This window comes from Eutrema salsugineum, unplaced genomic scaffold, assembly GCF_000478725.1.
Source record: "Eutrema salsugineum unplaced genomic scaffold, Eutsalg1_0 scaffold_8, whole genome shotgun sequence".
NCBI classification, from domain to species: Eukaryota; Viridiplantae; Streptophyta; class Magnoliopsida; order Brassicales; family Brassicaceae; genus Eutrema; species Eutrema salsugineum.
Window position 1 is genome coordinate 6,313,553 of NW_006256414.1, and position 21,782 is coordinate 6,335,334.

At 32.9% G+C, this 21,782-nt stretch overlaps 1 pseudogene; it reads left to right on the top strand.

Moving 5' to 3' along the window:
• Window positions 1–2,948: 2,948 nt before the first annotated feature.
• Window positions 2,949–21,177, top strand: LOC18009698 (annotated as a pseudogene).
• Window positions 21,178–21,782: the final 605 nt, after the last annotated feature.

A 21,782-nucleotide genomic window follows, 5' to 3' on the forward strand; every position in this document is an offset into this window, starting at 1 on the left:
CCCCCGTCAATTGCTACACACCAATCGGTTAACACACATATAGCAAAGGGACCTTCGTATTCTCTACACTTATCTCTAATTTCAGTTGCCAACTCACCGTGTGCACCACACTCAAGCATAAATTTCCTATATTTTGACAAACAATGTAGTTAAGAATTAGTTAGTTAGACTTCAAACATATAGTTTGAGATATACTTACTATCTTAAATCATATTGATGATGAAGCCGTTCCATCCTGATCACAGCGTCTCTAATATGCATAAAAGCTTTTAGCAATCTCACGGGATAATTCACAACTCAAATTAACACCACTAAATTAAAACACGTCACACATAATCAGCTAGACAGAACAAATAAACGATAATATACAGTTTAAAAACACTCAGCAGACAGTATCGTTTATCTCTCAGACAGAATGTTACAGTTGAATATGCACCCCATTTTTCGGAATCATATACATCATTACATGGACTGCCATAGGAAGGAACAGGATGCTCTCCAGAGAGTAAACTACACCACGTCCCAGATCGATTTACATTTAAGACCCGACCTATCAAATCTTCATAAACAATAAAAACTAAACCATATTAACATCAGCAACATAATAATAACAAAATTTAATATCTAAACCGAAAATAAACACACCAACTAAATAGTCATCATCATGGGCACGATCCTATATCCTTTGAAAATCAACGAAGTCAAAATAAGCGTTTTCACTCCACGTGAAGTCTTGTCAATGATAGTTGATGGTAGGAACAATATTTTGTATCTATGAGAAATCAGTCTACAACTATCCTCACACTCGATAACAGAAAAACGACTGATAATAATCCAACTACCAACATCTATGCGAGACGCTGCGACATCGATCTCACCATCTCTAACAGTGGCATGAATTTTAACACCCTGTGAATAAAATAGTCAATTAGACATCAATACAATTTTATAATATTTTTCTCATAATATAATAAATACCTGTTCATCCGATAATATGAGCTCCAGGGAAAAACGTTTTAAAATTAGCATATGCACCCACGTCTGTAAAACCTTAACAAAGATAGTACAACCATCTTTGGAAGGTCTCCAACGGGACACACACCATCCAAAATACATTGAACCAAGAGAAATTGTATAAGTACACACCGAATTCTGGTGTCCCGATATACTAATATTCTTTTCGATGAGTATATCATTTGGTTCGACATTTTGGTGATCCTCACTATCATCGTCACTCTCAGTCTCATCATCCAACATAACATCTTCATCATCATCCTCATCATCATCAGTCGAATCAGCATCGTCATCATCTTCATCTTCATCATCACCACTATCACCTTCCGAGTTATCACTTGAACCATCAGATCCTTCACAAGACTCACCGTCGTCAATAAAATCATCTTCAGAATCGTATTCATCTGTTTGGTTCATATCATCGGTATCATCGTGCGACTCGGCATCAGACCCCATGTAATCCTCAAAACCATAATCATCATCAGTACCACGGCCAGATAACACCTCGGTATCATCAGACTCATTATCTTCTGCATAGATAAACATATGAAAAAACTTAGAATTTAAAAATAAATATTAAAAAAAGGGAAAAAATGGTGCTCAAATAAAAAAACGAACCATTGAAACCATTAGATTCTTTATTTATAATCCAAGCCTTCCTCGCAAAATCCCAAAGAAAGGTCTTGTGAGCATGATCGCTCGAATTAACATGATCAGAACCTAAATGCACAAAACGAACATCAGAACAAACATAAACACATATAAAAAATTTAATATACATCATTTACAAAATTATATTACATGAAGAGCAGAAATACCTCCTTTGATCAAAAACTTCTGATCAAGAATAGATATATAATACGCAGAATCAATATCTATATAAAAAATGAATACGTTCGTAGATTAATATATAGTAAAGATATGAAATTGTAAGATTAAGATACAACACTACGAAAGGTACAAAATTGTAAGATTAATATACAGTACTTCGAACATTCGATTAAAGGATTATATGTCTGCAAGGTCCACTCGTCGATAGCAAGATCCATAAGTAACTTGCATGGATAACCTAAAAATACAAAATAATCACTAATAAGTATTATAACTTGCATGAATAATCAAAAAAGGCACAACAACCTTTTTGTGATATTGACGAAAACATATGGAGTTACGTAACGATAATCAGATATCTCTTTTTGATCCATATCCTGGCGATATGAATTCAACATAGATCTTAACTCGCGAGCATAAGCCTAGTTATCAAAACCTATGGACGAAAAAAAATTTAGAATCATTAAAAATGTAGAGAGCATATATATTATTATTAATTTGAGAAGAGCTAGATATATATATACCCGAAGCAGTAGACGAAACTTTCCAAGTAATCATGACTTTTGATGGATGATCAAAGCTGTACTTAGACGAATACATGGTTAGGTTTGCATGCAAATAGACAAACATGATGAATCTTTTCTAAAGAGATCCAAAAAGTTAATGCTATTATAAAAACCCTAGCAAAATAAACACGGAACTCTAACAAATAAACTAAACTGTAAATTATGAGTTGATTGTTTTAAAACACTCATATTTATACGTGTAAACAACCTAGGGTTTATTTTTTTATGAAAAATACTAAAAGGTAATTCTTGTTCTATGTACGATATTATCTTCCCATGAATTTTATAGTTATTAACTATAAATTTTATAGTTATTAACTATAAAAAAAATATAAAGATTCTATTCTAGATAATAACAAAGGAAATTATGACATATTTTCGTTTGCAAAATATTTGGTAAATAAAAATTATTTTCAAACATTAAATTGTAACAAAAATCTAAAAATTAAAAAAAATCTAACTCCATGACTCGAACCCGTGAGCTTTCGCTGAACGGACAGCACCTAACCAACACAGCTACCATCTCATTCAGTGTAAATGATATATTGGAAGGTATGTATAATGTTTCTGTATTTCCACGTAGAGTAACCAATCACCAAAACCCTAGAACAAAACGTAAAAAAAAATAATAATAAATGAATATAAGCGGAGGCAGAAAATATTTATTTATATAGAAAACGATTCCGGGTTTATGTGTTTCCTTATTTATTTGTTCATTATTGATGTGATCAACTATTTCTTTATAATTATCATAAACATGGGCTTGTGCTCACTTTTCTCTAGATCTGATCCACGATTGGTTAAAAAATTGATTTAAAAAGAGAGAAATTTAGAAAAAAATACAATTAAATTAGTCTAAGATTCAAACTTGCTACCTATGAGATAAGAATTCGGGTCACTAATTATTGTAGTTTTTTTTTTTGTTAACCAATCAGCAGTTAAATATATATTTTTATTGTCAACAAAAAAATGGTATTATGCCATATATATTTTCTGTGGGCTCTACTCTATGTTTTGTTGTATATTAATTATGTAATATTTCCTTTTAATCATATTTTCTTTTTAATTGCAAAATAATCCACTGACAAATCAGATTAGAGTATTTTCATTAATGGTATAAGTGTAATTTAACACATTCCACTAAAACAACAGAAAAAATAATAATATCAGCTGACCAATAAGAATATAAGGATTTCATTAATCAAAACGACATTAAAAGCTGTGCATTGAATTACAACTCAAATCACTTCGGATTTACAATAATAGATAAATATGAGAGTTTAGCTAATGTTGTAAGAAGCATACGAATAACAAAGAGAACATCATTTCTTTCATTCTCCTTGTTCTCTCGTTTCTCTCTCCCTCGTCTCTCTTATATAGTATATATACATATATATATATATATATATATAGTTATATATCATATAATATCTAATATAAATGAATTTATATTGCTTTGTATTTTAATTGTAGCTTTAATGACAAAAAGAAACGCCATTCAAAAAACACAATAAAATCCAAAATAAAGACGACGAGACAGTACAATGTGTACAAATTTAGTTTGTTCTATTTCTCTATTTACATCCAACAAATTAATGATAATTTATAATTTTATTAAATATAGAAATGTCAAATAATCCAATAAAGGAGAGAGTAAAATCCTTCTTTTATAAATATGCATGATTTAACGTGTGCTTTGTACATAAGATCCAGTTCTCTATTATTTTGTCAACTGGGACAGCTGTGGTATATATCTTACGAAGTTGTCTTTTTGTGTACGTCGTTGGCTAGATACAGAAAGTCTTTAATTTAATGCAAAACTATATACATTTTTTGTTACATTTTTTGTTTAAGTCTTTAACAAAGACTAAAATGCAAGACTACATATCTATATACTTACTTCTATAGTAATTTGCTGATGTGTCGCTTTCACAACGAATTTCACAATTTTTCACTTACGTATCAGATCCATAATGAATTTCGACTGTAAAAAGACCGTTTAACCTCATTTCACAATTACATGTCATTTTTTATTAGTTCTTATTTGATGATGTGTAAAAAAAAAATTAAAACAAACCAGTCTAAATTATTATGTTTAATGCTTAATTCCGTAGTCAATCAAACCGTATTAAACCGAAATTTAGAAAAAATAGACAAAAACGTTTTTAAAAAAAATGCAAAAACTAGAAATTTATCATTTTTATGTTTCCAACATTAAGAAAAAATCTAACTAAAATGTTAAAAGAAAAAAATTAAAATAAATTTAGAATGTCGTTTCAAAACAAAAAAAAAACGAAAGTTATGTTAGAATATCGCTAATTATTATAGTGTTTACGATTTCTTATGTTTATAGGGTTTCGATTTCTATAATTTTATAAAACCAAAATTTAATAAAAATCTAAGAAAAAAGTAAAAAAAAAAAAAAAAAAATCTATATGTCTAATGAAATGTCGTTAATTATTATATTTAGAATATGATTTTCGATTTCTTATCTATATACTTCAGAAATATTGTTTAACATTTTTGTTAAAATCAATAGCTTATTTGTAAATTTTGGATTCGTCTAACTTAAAACAAAAATAATTTTTTTTTAAATTATTTATTTATAAAATTACATTTGGTAAACATATATAGCCCACGCGAGGCGTGGACAAATTAACTAGTATATATGTACACTTCCTTAGTCTTTCTCCTAAAAACTTTAACTTCGGATCTCAATTTACGTGAGTATATTGCATATTATGGCTACATCAAAACTTAATGCCTCTTGTCGCTTTCCCGGTAGGAGAAGACTCGCTTTCCCGGTAGGAGAAGACTCGCCTGCGAGAGCTATGTCGGTCTGAGAGCTAGGACGATGACAATTAGCTATGCCCCAACCGTAGCCTCTGCTTGTCCCCATCTTGTCCTCAGGGCAAAACCTACTCAAGTCCAAACCGTCAGGACAAAGGAAAATTGGACTTTAATGGTGACTGCGGCAGCTGCGGGGGAGAAGCAAAAAGAGAGGTATCTTGGAGAACCGAAGGGGTTTGTGGAGGAAATTAGGTTTGTGGCGATGAGAATGCACACGAGAAGTTGTAGAGATTCTAATCTAGGAATATTGATTTTTCAGGTAAATTCAGATGAACGATTAAAGACACAACGCGATTTTTTGTTCACCCAGAGTTCACCGATATGGCTACGTCTCTGGGGAGGGAACGGGATCCCTCAACTGCTTTCACTATCGAATCGTTTACAAAGAGATGCCCGAAGGCGATTTACAATCTCGTAGAAACAATCTCAAAGAACAAAAGAAGAAGATGATCAGGACCGGAATCTTTCCACCAGAACACCGCCTTAACACCGTAAGCTCCGATCACTTTCTCTCTCTATTGTATCTCAGCTTTCTCTCTCTATAACAGACTGAATTCTCTCTCTCTCTGTTTCTCGTGTAGTTCTCGCGAAGAAGAAGAAGACCACCTATGAATTAAAGACTGGATAACGGCCCTTTTAAGGTGTAGGCCCAACAGCGAAGTTTCGTGGGCCTCCAGCCCAGTCTAGTGTTTGACTGAACCCAGCTCACCTAACAGAAATCAATCAAAAGAAGGGAAAAGAGAGTCCGAATCACCCCAAGATGGTCCTCTGGCGACATGAGAGTTCACAGTGGAAGGGTATTTGAATTTTCTTGTGGACAATAAGCTTGTGTTTGACACACTTGAACAGATAATTCACGAGTCTACTGTCCCAACTTGTGAGTTTTTCTCCAGAAATGAAATATTGGTAGGTTTTAGAGTTAATTCATTGAAATGATATATCAGTCTATTAGATCTGATTCAAATGTAATCTTCTTCAAAGTTGATGTGATTTAGGAATATGTTATATTGGTTTAAATAGATTAATACTAAACTTATATCAACATATAAACTAAATGTAGGTAAGAAGATAAAATTATTCTAGTCAAAGACATAAAGCTAATTTTCATTAAAAGATGTGAATTTTTATTATCAATTATTTTTGGATTTTAGATAATTCTTATTTTTATCTTAAAATTATATTACGATTCACAATAATGCATAAATATAAAATAAAATAATAAATACACTTTTCTTGAAATTTAAACTACAATAAAAACAATACTTTAATAAGTGTTGCAAAAAATACGTGTGTGTATATCTTATATATAAAAGACAATCAACTCTCTCCAGCTGAGTGACACATCAGCAATGGAGAGAATGACATCTGTCAATTTAAAATATTAATAAATAAATAATTAATTAAATTTAAAGCAAATACATTAAAGAACATATAAATAAACATTAATATATATATATATATTACAATGAATTCAAATTGATTTTCAATATACAAAATTTATAAATATTATATAATACAAACCTTTTTAAATGCACCATTCTATTTTCTTTTTAAGTGATTTAAACTTCATTTTTAAATTAAAAATATAATTAAAATTCTAATGCAAGTAAAAAAAATAATAAAACTTAATAAATTTAAAGTTTAAAATAATCTTTTATAAAACTCCAACTAATAAAATTATAAAACACAAATATATTAAATAAATGATTAAAAATAATAGTAAAAAGAAGGGCGTCTACATAAAAATATCATATATACTTTTTTAAATTAAAAAAAAATTAGAATCAATAATATATATAACCAAAAAATTCAAAATATAAAATTAAAAAAATTAACATTATAATTGTAAGATTTACAAGAATAAAAAATATGAGAATCGAATAACAAATAAATATTTATCTCTGATATTCAACGTATATTTTTAAGTGAACGATTACGTTTTTATACAAAAATTAAAATAGTAATTTTTTATTTTTTATTATCTTGTAAGAAAAATTATACTATTTAACACAATTAGGTATAAAAGAGATTACAAATAATACATCATCAAAAAAAAACGAAAAAAATATAATATTTTAAACATAAACATTGATTATAAACATAAAATTCAATACAAATTATAAAAATATATTATTTAAAATATAAATTAAAACAAAATCTACGCATATATGCGCGGGTTCTCTCCTAGTACTCAAAAAAATTTGAGATTTAACTTAATGACTTTTTAAGTCAATGATTACTATATTTATTTTGTAGAGCACCTGGTTTTAGTTTCTAAATATCAAATTTATTTTTTTTACATAATTTATTTTTCAAAAACTCTTCTATAATACCTGTATTTTTTTGGCAACTTTAATTTTGTATTAGTTGTTCCAAGTTCTAACCCCTGCGGCAATCCAATTTATAGTACAAGTATCTACATAACAGAAATTGAACCCGTGTGATTTAAATTGGCTAAACTATTTAAGGTACGAAACATTAGTCTAATTTATTTAATTTTTGTAACAAATATTCTAAAAATTTTACGTCTTTCTAAACACTAATCATGTTTTCAAAAGTTGAAACTAATCTTTTTATTTTTGAATTTATTAAAATATCGTAAATAAACTAAACTTATAAAGTGTTTTTGAATCATATTGTATTATTGGATAATCATTCTACTGAAACAATATTGGTATCATATCCTATGATCAGCTGAAAAAAAAAAAGAAGATGAACGTTACAAATAAGATCCAAAATCCTAAAAATATTTAGGATTGTAAGCTGTTAAAAAAACATATTGCTTATGTTCACGTTACATAATCCTGAGAGGAAATTGCAGCATTGGATCACCAAAAATGATGAATAAAGTTATAAAAATCGAAAATCAACCAATGGATAATCAAAATGATGGTGGAACTCATGTGCAATCACATGACAGCCTGAGTCACTAGTGATTCTGGCAAGTGCATCAAATCTTATACTGCGAGCAACTGATTAAATGCTTGATTGTCTTCTTACTTAAGAAACATGGATTAGTTTTCAAAGTCTTAACAGCATAAGTTAGTTTTCAAATAATAAAAGTTTTTTAGATTATCAAACCAAATTTCCCTTAGTAAACTTCAACTTGCCCATGGCACATGTAAAGGAAATAGAAACCAATATGCAAAAAACATGTCCTTATTCTTGTGTAACCTTGTCATAATCTCTGTTTTTGTGTAGATGCTGAATTCAAGAACACAGGATTGGAAAGGGCAGATAGATTGGACAAGGATTTGGAATGGTTCAAGGAACAAGGTTACACCATTCCAGAGCCAATGACCCCTGGTTAAATATATTCTCAGTATTTAAAGGATATAGAAGAGAAAAATCCCCAAGCATTCATCTGTCACTTCTACATTATCTACTTTGGACAGAGCGCCGGTGGTCGAATGGTTGGGACAAAGGTAAAACAAAAAGACTTCATGTGCTAAATTCTAACTAAAAAGTTTCTTTCTGAAGATTTACAAGTTTTAGCAGGTATCTAAAAAGATACCCGAAAATAAAGAACTCGAGTTCTACAAATGGGACGGCGAACTTTTCGAATTGTTGCAAAACGTGCGGGACAAAATAGCTGAGTGAACAGAAAGAGACTGAATGTTCTGTGTATTGACAAGCCTTAGAGGCAACGATATATACAAGTACAAATCTTGGAGGAGAAGCTACGATCATAAATGCCTAATTACAAGAGATATCAATCAAGAATATGTACAGTTAAGGAGAAGTAATTTAGGGGATACAATTTTCTAATCTGTGAGATTAGATTCTCACAATACTTTCCCTCAAGTTGGAGCATGAGGATTGAGAATGTCCAACTTGCCAATTATTTCTTCAAATTCCCTTCGTCCTAATGCTTTTGTGAACACATCAGCTAGTTGAGAGGAAGAACGTACAAAACAAGGCCGGATAATATTTCCTTTAGCTGCATCATGAACCTTATGACAATCAATTTCCACATGTTTGGTGCGTTAGTGAAACATCGGATTTGCTGCGATATGTAATGCGGCTTGACTGTCACAATGTAGATCAATAGGAGCATCATGATTGACACCCAAATCTTCCAGCAATCCTTTCAACCATTGCAGTTCACGTAATGTTAATGACATGCTTTTATATTCCGCCTCGGCAGTGGACAGAGATACAACGTCTTGTTTCTTTGTCCATGAAAGCAATGAGTTTCCAAGAGAGACAAACCAGCCTGTTAATGATCTTCTAGTGAGAGGACAACCTGCCCAATCCGAGTCACACCAACCATGGAGCGTAAGATCATCATCTGAGGTCAGAAGAATTCCTTGTCCGGGAGAACCCTTTAAATATGGAATGACCCGTAAAGCTGCGCTCCAATGCACTTGTGTCGGTTTTTGAATAAACTGTGACAAGATATGTACCGAGTATGTTAGGTCTGGTCGTGTGGCTAGAAGGTATATCAGTCGGCCCACTAAGCGACGATACGGTTCAGGATCTGAGAGTGGAGGACTATCAGCAAGTGCGAGTCCATGTTGCTGTTCCATAGGGAATGCAGCCGGCTTACTGCCCAGAAGACCACTTTCTTCTATAATATCCAATGTGTACTTTCTTTGATTCAAGAATATTCCATCCTTTTCCGGGCAACTTCAATGCCTAAAAAATAGTTCAGTGCTCCAAGATCCTTCATATGGAAGCATGTACTCAAATACTCTTTAAATTTGGTGATCGCCTCTAAACAACTTCCTGTGATGACTAAATTATCCACGTAAACTAGTACGTATATCTGAACTATTCTTTTATGAAGTGTAAACAATGAGTAATCACGATAAGATTGAGTGAAACCATACTTGATTAAGGCTGTCTGGAGCTTCTCAAACCAGCACTGCGGTGCTTGGCGGAGCCTACTTCCGTAAACGACATACCAGATTACCATTGGCTGATCGAAACCTAGGTGGGGGTTTCATGTAAATCTCTTCCATTAAATTGCCATGCAAAAAGCATTGTGCACGTCCATTTGGTGCAAGGACCAGTTACGAGCTGCTGCGATTTTCAGTGTAGCTCGAACTGCTGTCATCTTAACTACCGGTACGAATGTCTCTGAATAATCTTCTCCTTCTTTTTGATTATTACCGAGAACAACCAATCGCGCGTTATAGCCCTCAACTGTGCCGTGGGTAAGATATTTGATTCGATAAACCCATTTAGATCCCAAGGGCTTCTTGCCTGGTGGCAATTCCTTTACATCCCAGGTGCGGTTGACGTCATGAGCATTCATCTCTGTTCCCATTGCAGATTTCCATCGCTCATCTTGAAATGCTTCTTTGAATGTAGTGGGTTCGACTCCAGATGTAATCGCTGCTAGAAATGCTCGATGTTGAGGAGAGAATTTTTTGCAAGTGAGAACATCTGAAATTGGAAAAACACAAGTTGATGACGGTAATATCGGACCAGCTTGAACTGTTCTAACCACAAAATAGATTTTTGTTTATGTCGCTATCCGCGTCCTAGTTCTTCAATAATGTCTTCTTCTGTTCGTATCAAACCCTCCCTATCCGGTTTAATGGTTGTAATGCCACAAATTGAAAAAAAGTAATCTGCTGTGCCATAAACAAGTCTACATGCCATAATATATATAGAATTCCCAATTTACCCTTAATGAAAGTTTTTGTGGCATTTTTGAATTTGGTGAAAAAATAATTGATTTTATTAAAATTAATAATTTAAAACGAAAATTAATTAAAAAAAATAATTTGTTTTTCATGCTCTTCTTCTTCTTCGTCGGTGGATTCTGAAAACAAACAAATCTTATTTTCGCCGTTGAATCCTCGCCTCTTCCTTTTCTTCTTCATCTTCTGCAATCAGTTTCTTATTTTATCTCCTTTTTCCACCACCATTGTTGAAGTTTTAAAATACAGTTAGGTTTTTATTTACAGATTTGGGGATTTCAAAATTTAGGGATTTGATTTGCCAAAATTGTTTGTTCTTCTATATGCAAATCGGGTTGGTATGTGATGATTAGGTCTTTGCATAGATAATTTTTCGAATTCAGTTGTTAAACCATGGTGATTCTTAGGTAGATTAGAATTAGAATCTGAGTTCATCACCAAATCTGCAGAAAAATGACAACTGGTACAAATGGTACAACTAAGAGATAAGAGGACAATTAGTACAACTGGTACAACTATGAGATAGAGGACAACTGATACAATAGGTATAACTAAGACAACTTAAATAATTGTTGATTGAAAATTCTTTTATTATAATTGCGAATCGGGTTGGTAACCCCGTTTTATCTGACGATTAACATGGATAATTTTTTTAATATAGTTGTTGAATCATAGTGGTTCTTAGGTAAATTATAATTATATCTGAGTTCATCAGCAAATCTGCAGAGAGGGACAACTAGTACAATTATGTACAATTATGTACAACTATGTACAAAAATTGACAATGCACATAGGTGCACATGTTACCTTGACGGATAACTAGACACTTAGGAAAGTTAATCTAGTCTAGAAGATTTCATTTTTGGCCGAAAATGCTTTCCGGATGGAAATAAACAAGGTATAACTGGACACATATATACAACTATATGTAGTTCTTTTTTGTCGACGCACATGTGTATTTTTATTAATTTTAATAGATTTTAATTATAATTTTAAATTACATAATTATATCAGTTGTACCAGTTGTACCAGTTGTATTTCACACGTGCATCTACAACAGACAACATAGTTGTACCTAGTTGTCCAGTTGTCCAAAATTTGTAATAGTTGTCCTTTCATCGATTTTGTAGTTTTTTCAGTTGTCGTTCGACAGAAATTATTATATTCTAGCTGTCCACAAGAATTTCGAACATTATATAACAGCCCCAAGGGTTTTACGTTATTATTTTTTATTTTTATATTTTTGCATAGACGCTTGCATAAGATTGATAACATTGTCAAACACCCTTTATGATACAAAGAATTGATAATGTTAACAATCTTATGATGGAAAAGAGCCAAAAATATAATTTTGCATCAATTATAATATGAAAATGTTGTAAATGGACTACAATAGTCGAAAATCATGTGGACAACTACAAAGTAATAATTTATATCAAGGGACAACTGGAAAAATTGCTAAAATCCCCAAAGGACAACTATGAAGAATTTTGGACAACTGGACAACTGGATACAACTATATACAAAATTGACGGCGCACGTGGTACTTTGACTGCGCACATGTCTCTTTTTGTCGACACACGTGCGTCTACAACTGACAACATAGTTGTACCTAGTTGTCCAGTTGTCCAAAATTTGTAATAGTTGTCCTTTGATCGATTTTGTAGTTTTTTCAGTTGTCCTTCGACATAAATTATTATGTTCTAGTTGTCCACAAGAATTTCGATCATTATATAGCAGCCCCAAAGATTTTGCGTTATTATTTTTCTATTTCCTATATTTTTGCATAGACACTTGCATAAGATGGATAACATTGCCAAAGACTTCCTTATAACATAAGGGCTGTTTCAAGTGAAACCAAAAATATTTGGTTCTTTGAACAAAACAAAGTTTTATTTTATTATTTCTAGTATATACGTGAAAAGATACAGTTTTTAGGGTATGAGTTATATTGGCTTTTAAGTAAATAATATTAGGAATTTATTTTTTAACACTACAATTAAAATATAATTGTCCTGAGTTGCACCTAGTTGTCCTGGAGAAATTCAAAATACAAATAACTCCAAAATAAATAGTAATGAAAGAAATCAAAGAAATCCAAAACACCAATAACTCCAAAATAAATAGTAATGCAATAAATCAAAGAAATCGAAAATACAAATAACTCCAAAATACTCCTATACAGTCTAAGGCTATCGAGAATGAAAATTCCTCGGCTAAAATGTATTTCCTTAGCTAAAATAAAATCTTTTCGGATAAAATAAACTCAAAAACTTACACAAATTAAGTTTCTATGCTATTTTTGCTCTGAAACCACTTATCTAATTTATTATCCATTTTTGTCTTTCGGCGACGTTTTTTGAAGAATAGAAACCACTTTTTTATTTTTTTTGGTGTAATTCGGCAGTATGACAAAAAATTCTTGTATATTATCCGAAATACTTCACTTAGTTACATTTATGTGTGCAATTCATTCTCCACATAAATTATCTACTCCAAAACTGTTTAGTTTCATATATCGCAATCTTCTTACATACAGTATCTTATCTAGTAATACCGAATAAGTTATCTGCTCCAAATATGAGGTATTAAATGATATAAAATCTATTGAATTGCTTGTGTGGCTGATGCTCATTATCTCTTGAAAATATAGTAAAACAATTCTTAATTAACAATTATTCAAGGTGTCGTCTTAGTTATATCCATTTGTACTAGTTGTCCTTTATCTCATAGTTGTATCAGTTGTACTAGTTGTCCTCTTATCTCTTAGTTGTACTATTCATACCAGTTGTCCTCCTCTGCAGATTTGGTGATGAAATCAGGTATAATTATAATTTACCTAAGAATCACTACGAATCAACGATTATATTTAAGAAATTATCCATGAAAATACCCAATCGTCACATAAAATTGGGTTACCAAAATAATAATTTATATTAAGGGACAACTAAAAAAATTCTAAAATCACGAAAGGACAACTATGAAGAATTTTGGACAACTGGACAATTGGGTATAACTATGTACAAAATTGACGGTGCACATGTTACAAAGTGCATATGTTCTTTTTTAGTCGGCACACATGTTTTTTTAATTAATTTTTAATTAATTTTAATTATAATTTTACAGTTACCAAATTGTACTTAGTATTAGTTGTACATAGTTGTACTTAGTTATCCATAATTGTATTTAATTGTACTATAATTATACTTAGTTGTCCATCGTTGTACTTAGTTGTACCATAGAAGTCAGATCATGAAACTTCTATGTTCAGCTCTACACCTGAGCTTTTGCAACTTCTTTTTCTTCATTGGCTGCAGCTATTAGTTCATCAAACTTCTCTGACTTCAAAGACATAACAAATATTCAACAAGACAACAAATTCGATTCTTTATCTCTAATATTCAACAAGACAACAAGTTCCTCCATAGAATCGATCTCTCTTTTTGTGAAGAATGTAAGCTGAAAAAAAACACAGATTAGCTTCTCGTTTTATAGAACTTAAGCCTCAAGGGAACACAAACGAGTTAGTCTTGATGCACCATCTCTCCACCAAAGCCATGATCGCGTCGTAGACGCTGGAACGCTGGATTTCTGCCACACCACTGCGTTGGACTCAGCCATCGCATTTACCCACTCGATTCAATTTACCAACGGCAAATCCTATCCAGAAAAAGAGAATGTCACCGACGGTTTCTCTGGATCCGACGTCTCTGGCCGAGACATGAACGTATCAAGTGTAAGCTCGAAAACGTCATCAAAGCTTGTCTGGCGGTGGTGTAATTAAGGAGCTGTGCCGTTCAAAGACCTTCGAATCTTCCACCGTCGGGACACATCAGAGCTTGTCTGACTTGGACAATCCATTCATCCTTCTGATCGGAAGAAGCGAACTTGTACGGATCGATTTTTCTTCAAACCGTTTCGCTTTTTTCATCCCATGGAGGAAGAAAACTACCGCTCCTTATGCTTCTTCAAAGTCTCTGACATCGTCTCAAGAGCTTCTTCTGAGAATTGACCAAGTAGCACCTATCCAGAAGCGATGACCAAGACGAAAGAAACCAACGACAAAGGCAACAAAGATCCACACAATACACAAACCAGACTAAACAAAACTAACCCATAGAAGAGTACAGAATCGGAGGAATTCGAACCGGAGATAGATCCTGGAAAGCTAGACGCTGCGAAGCAAAGAAGGGGATCATCAGGTGCAAATCTAATTGATACTCAATTGTTACAACGGCGAGATTACCTCATGCGCAAAATCCCAATTTTTTGTTGAGATGAAAACCAGACCAAGTTCAGGCACACAAGCTTTCTTCAAATCCAAAACAAAGCTATTAAATTAGTCTCTGCAAATCCAAAATTCATGTATATATATAGAACAATGCTTCATCAATTTTCCTTCATTCAAAAGTCGAAATCACTTCCCTCGTGGCTGGATTTCTGGCAAACCTTAATTTCAAAACCCAGAACAGCTTCACTTCCAAATGCTCTTCGTTGGTGAAACAACAGCACACTCGTCTTTGTATAATTCCCCTTTGCGCCAAAATGCTTCATCGATGAGAGTTGAAGGTATAGATTTTTTTAATTGTAAATTTAAGATGTAATTTGTGTAATTATTTGGGGATAATCGATTTTGAATTAACAAAAAAAGAAGGATAAATTAATAAATGAAAATATCTAAGGAGGTTGGATGGATATCCATGGGTCATTAGGTTTGGGTGGGTTTGATCCTGGTTTTAGTGTAAATAAAGAGACAAATAGGGAGAGGGTAGTATTCTCCAGGTTTTTCCTTATTAAAAAAAAATCAAAATTAAATTACAAATTTAACACATGGCATTTTGGCTTTTTTTTTCGAGATTGTGGCATCTTGGCCTCGCGTTCTCCCTATCCGCTGAGGTTGAAGTTTCGATGACATGATGAGTTTCAGTTGGGCTTGGATCTAAGTGTGTGGCTATTGGGCTTGTTGTAGGCCCAACTTTTGGGGAAATTAATGTTGTTTCTGGCCCAACTTCTGGCCCAACTTGTTGAAGATTCTGAGTATTTGTTGCAGGTGCGATGATGTCGTCACCGACAACAGCGTCTCCGTTCTTATTCGAATTTGCAGAATGCAAATTTGTACCGATCTCTGGTTTCTCTAAGACCCAATCGCTATCAAGCTCAACATCAACTTGTAAAGTATCTAGATTTTCTGTAAATGATGGAAACACATCTTCCAGGAAGACAACATCCCCGGAGACAAAATTTTGCTCAGTTTTCAAATCAAAGAGAATCCAGCCCTTCTTACCGAATGGATAACCAACAAAGATGCACTTTCTACTTCGAGCTGCGAATTTATCACCACCCCGTCGCTGATTATGTGCATAAGCAAGGCAGCCAAATAATTTGAGATTTTCATACCCTGGTTCTAACCCGTAGAGAAGCTCATAGGGTGTCTTTCCTTGCAACAATTGAATTGAGATGGTATTCGATTGATGATGTATGCTTCTGTTAAGACACTCTGACCCCAAAATTTCACTGGTAAATTGGATTGAAACAGAAGTGCTCAAGCTATGTTCAAAAGATGACGGTGTTTTCTCTCTGCATGGCCGTTTTATTGTGGAGTTCCGACGCACGATTTTTGATAAACTATTCCTTGTTCAATAAACATGTCGTTCATACACAGGAACTCGGCTCCATTATCGCTTCTTACTATCTTTATTTTCTGATCAAATTGTTTCAAAACAAGTGATGTGGTCAGGTTTTAATCCTAATTTTCTGCAAGCGCACAAATGTACATTGTACTACTTAGGGGTTGATTCACTGAAAACCAAGTAACTGCAATACGAATTTATTTGAGATGAGAACTGCTAAGGTGAAAATATGGGTGTTTGTTTGGAGGTTGTGAATAGTAATGAAAATAGCAAATAATAAACTTAAAAATAAGTAAATAATAAGATCAAAACAATACGAGAAGGTGTTGGGCGTTAGGAAATTCACCGGGAATCATAGACTAGCTAACAAGATAATTAAACATAGAGTTTTTTATAGATATGTTCCTGAATCAAACCAAGACTAACCTACTCACGTAGTATTAATCACAAATTCATTCACTCAGATTTACTAAACTTCCATTCAGTTTTCTAAATGTCTAGACAAATTAGTTTGATAATTTTACAAAACGCTTTAAATCGACTCACGCCGTCTAAAAGAATTTGTTCATCTAAATAGGGTTAGTCGATTCGACAACACTTTTAGTGAAATAATCAACCTAATCGCAGTAGCTAGATGGTCGATCCAAGCCACATAAATGAAACACATATTTGGACGAATAACTCTAAAGATAAACCCTAATCTAACAAACCAGTAATCAATCTATGAATCCCTTTGAAAAAATCATTTTAATCTAACAAGAGAATTACGCAATCATAGTGTATAAGAACATCACAGAAGTATTGTAGTTTACTGGAAATTAAATAAGAGAAAGGTAAAGAAAGAAGAACGACGATGAAGATGGAGATCGATGAAGGCTCCTTCGGCGACTCCTTCTTCTCCCGAAGACAGTAACTCCGAAGGTATGCGACTCTTTTCTGCTCTCTCTCCACGACTTGATCATTAGAATGACCTAAAACGAATATATATAGCCTTCTAATTCATTGGAAACGTCTAGGGTTTGAATAATAAGTAGTGGGCTGAACTTGCGCTTGAATTAGGTCATCTTCTGACGTCAACGATGTCTGGTCGCGGTCGCGGTGGTCCTGCCCGCGGGGAAGCCTTGTCTGGCCGTGGCTTATGCTCTCATTCGAGACTGCATTTTCTGTCTTTAGTGCATCAGGAATATCTGAAGCTCTAACCGTTGGATTGTCTCCAAACCAATTGCTTTAGAAATCTGATTGTCTCCTCTATGTTTTCTCAAATTTTGGGGATGATCAGACGGTGAGAAGGTCTTCATCGAGTGCCATACTTCTGGCGGTCTGCATTTATCCAAATTGCTCATTTGTTTCAAATTACACATCTTTAGTCCAAGTTTCCTGAAAAGTCTTTTAAAACTCTAAAACATAGAAATCACTTAAAAACCATTGAAAATAGAGTTAAAACACCTGCATAAGATATTAAAACGATCCATAAAAGTAATCAAAACCCGGTGTTATCAACAAGTTGCACAAAGTTTGATACAATTTTGCGTACTTGTGCTTTGTCATGCATCAAATACACTCATGTTCCTCTTGAAATCATCTGACTATTGTGAGGAAATAGTGAGAATCACAGTTACTAGCTTTCCGATATGGTCCCCATACATCCGAATGTATCAATTTGAAAATCCTCGACGCTTTATTATTGCTTGAATGAAATATACCGCGAGTTTGTTTAGCTCGCAAACATACATCGCAAGATGAAAAATCAGAAACTCTTTTACTAAGAACAGGAAGCAAATCAAACACTCCATTTGACGGATGTCCTAGCCGCTGATGCCAAACATCCTCGGCTCCGTCTTTATTCATACAAAAAGCATTAAAAACTCCAACGCCTCGAAAGAAATAGAGATCTTCTCGCAATTCACCCGCTCCAATCAACATTCTCGTTGTACGGTCCTGTAACACACACCCGATGTTAGCAACTTGCATCACACAATCGCAGTTCTTTACGAGTTGTGATACAGATTTTAGATTACACCGCAACTTCGGAACCAATAACACATTCTGAAGCGAAAAAAACTGTTATCAAAGCAAACTGTCCCTTTCTTATCTTTTCATAACCATCAGGAAAACTAAATTTACATGAAAAAATCGTTGTCAATTCACTCAGAAATTCAGTGCAGCCTGTCATATGATTAGAAACACCTGTATCAAAAACCCAATCGAGAGAATCAAGCTTACCGTTTAGACGATTTCATTGTCTGTTGTTCTGATTTTCCATAATTTGAATCACAGTTTTCCATTGATCATTGTTTAGGCCAGTGAAACCGTTTCTTGCGGCTTCACTGCTGATTACGCAAGCTGCATTGCCACGTACGACTCCACCACGTCTGCGGCCTTGAACAAATTTTCATCCTCTTTCTCCCCACCATTGAGGATAACCAATGACTTCAAAACACGATTCCTTGGTATAACCTCGACGTTGGCAATGGGAGCAAAAGAGCTTGCTTTTGTCTTCTACAACATCCATTGATCGAGAGATTTTCACCGCAAAGGCTGCAGCTTGCATGCCTTGTTCTTCTCGGTTTCATAACACAGTACGAACATGCTCCACTGATTTCACCTTGGCATAAACTTGATTCAAGTTTGGCAACGGCTCCGTGCTAATGATTTTCGTGCGGAGATCCCCATTAACCGCATCGTCCAGACCAAGAAGAAATTGGTGCACCTTGTCTTCTTCTCGTTTCTTCTCCAGTTGACCACGTAAATCACAGGTACATCCACCGCAATTACATGTGGGCGACTGGTCATAGTTTAACAGATCCTCCCATAGAGTCTGTAGTTTACCAAAGTAATCGATGAGACTCATCCCTTGTTGACGGCAGTTTGCCAATTCCGTCTTGATCTCTTGAATCCTTGGCCCATTTGCTTCAGAAAATCGATCTTCGATTTCCTGCCACAAATCCTTTGGATCGTCTTTGTTACCGAGGTTCCTTCGCACCTTTGGTTCGATGGTGTTAAGGATCCACAATGCCACCATGGAGTTGACAGACATCCAATCTTCATACTCCGGTGCGTCTTCCTTCGGTTTTGACACTGTCCCATCGACATAGCCAAACTTTTTCTTCACTCGCAAGGCAGACCGTATTGCTTGCACCCACTCGTCAAAGTTATCAGTGGTGAATTGCACTTGAGCAATGATTCCTCCGGGATTTTCGGTTGCAGAGAGCTGATATGCTGAGTTGTTTCTCACAACATAACCTATTGCTGCATTCGTCACAGTCTCACCATTGTTAACCTGGTCACTCATTTTTTTTTATTTTCCGTGATGGCTCTGATATCATGAACAGAAAATGACTGAATGTTCTGTGAATTGACAAACCTTAGAGGCAATGATATATACAAGTACAAATCTTGGAGGAGAAGCTACGATCATAAATGCCTAATTATTAGAGATATCAATCAAGAATATGTACACCTAAGGAGAAGTAATTTAGGGGAATCTGTGAGATTAGATTCTCACAATACTGAGGTATATAATATAGAATTACTGTGTGAAAAATAAGAATTTAATTAAGCTTAGTGATTTTCTTAACTCTAAAGCATATTTTATGTTGATTGCACAGTTGTGGACGATAGAAGAGAAGAATCATTGTTTGGAAGAGATAGAGGAATCGTTCAAGCTTTCTGGAGAGATTCTTCGTCTCTTATTGTCCTGGTTTGATATGTTTGTTGTTACGAAAATTTGGGCCACTTTCCATATCCGTCTATTTTTAAGTATTTTCAACAAAACAATATGGGCTCCATCAATTTGAGTACTGAACTATTTTTAAGTCAGTAACTAGATTTTACCTCGTACATTCGCATGAGAATTTTATCAAATTTTGTAATGTAATTTATAATTTTTTATAGATATAATTTTTAATAAGTGATAAAGATTTATTTTTATTTTATATATATAATATATATTTAAAATTTTCTGCTAGTATTATTATGACCGCGAACATAAAACATAATTATGATCATTCTAATAATCGAAAAATACAGTTATTATAAAAACATAATTCTAATTCATTCATTTTATTAGTGCGAAAAAGACTGTGTTTATAAAAACATAATTCTAACCTATCTGTTCATAACACTATATAATAATATATTTACTAATTTTGAAATATTTTTAGCTTAATACTTGCATGTTTTGATAACTTAACCCGCATAAGATCATATTTATAAAAAAAAATCTAACTCGTCTCATCAAATTACCATATAATATAAATATTTATCAATTTTTAATATGTAAACTTTTGAGTGATTGATTATGATTAAAAAAACACAATAACATATTCGTTAATCATATGTTTATTATGAAAATATTATTTAAATTTTAAATATTAAATTAAATCTAAACTATATTTAAAGAGTCTAAAGTAATTTAACTTAATATGATTCATGAAAAAATAATATGATTCATGAAAAAAAAGCCAGAGGAAGAAAATGTTACTACTGAAATCTTGTAAGGCGGAAATAATATTCAATGAAATATCAGATTCCAATCAGTGTGCTCTCCAGCTACTAAATTCTTGTAGCCATGCCATACCTTATGGATCTTTGCAAGCAGAAGAAGAACAGACGCCTTTTCGATTTGCAAATTGAATTTTTAAAATATTTTAAATTTTAAATTAAATATAATTTATATTAAGAAAATCTTTAATTATCTAAATTAATATTTAATTTTCGAAATTACTTTTTTACATAAAAGAAAATATGTTTTTTTAAATAATATCACAACAAAATAAGATAATCTTAAAACAGTTTTCAAATAAATATTTTTTAAAAAAAACTTTGGAAGTATTTGGATGCAAACACTAAAAGTGTATCTGTTTTAATATAATAGATATCTTTCTATTAATTCTTTTCTACTTTAATTAATAAAGAAGACAAGAAATTACCTATGACATAAATTATATGTAAAAAACGTGTATAGCTTAGTTTATAAAGTAAGACTTCTTTTCAAAACTAAAATTATTTGTTCATCTAATAATTTAGAAAATTTTGATTAAGAATATCATATCGAGAGTATACTAGGATTATGAGTGATATTTAAGGGAAATTGACTAATAAATTAATTTACTCATTGTTAAATGATTTTTAGTTGGAAGCCATGAAAATTAATATGGCAAATGGCAACATGTATGCAATTGATTTTTTGCTTTTACGGTCTTAATTTTCCAAGAAACGTTTAACTTAAGACTAATCCG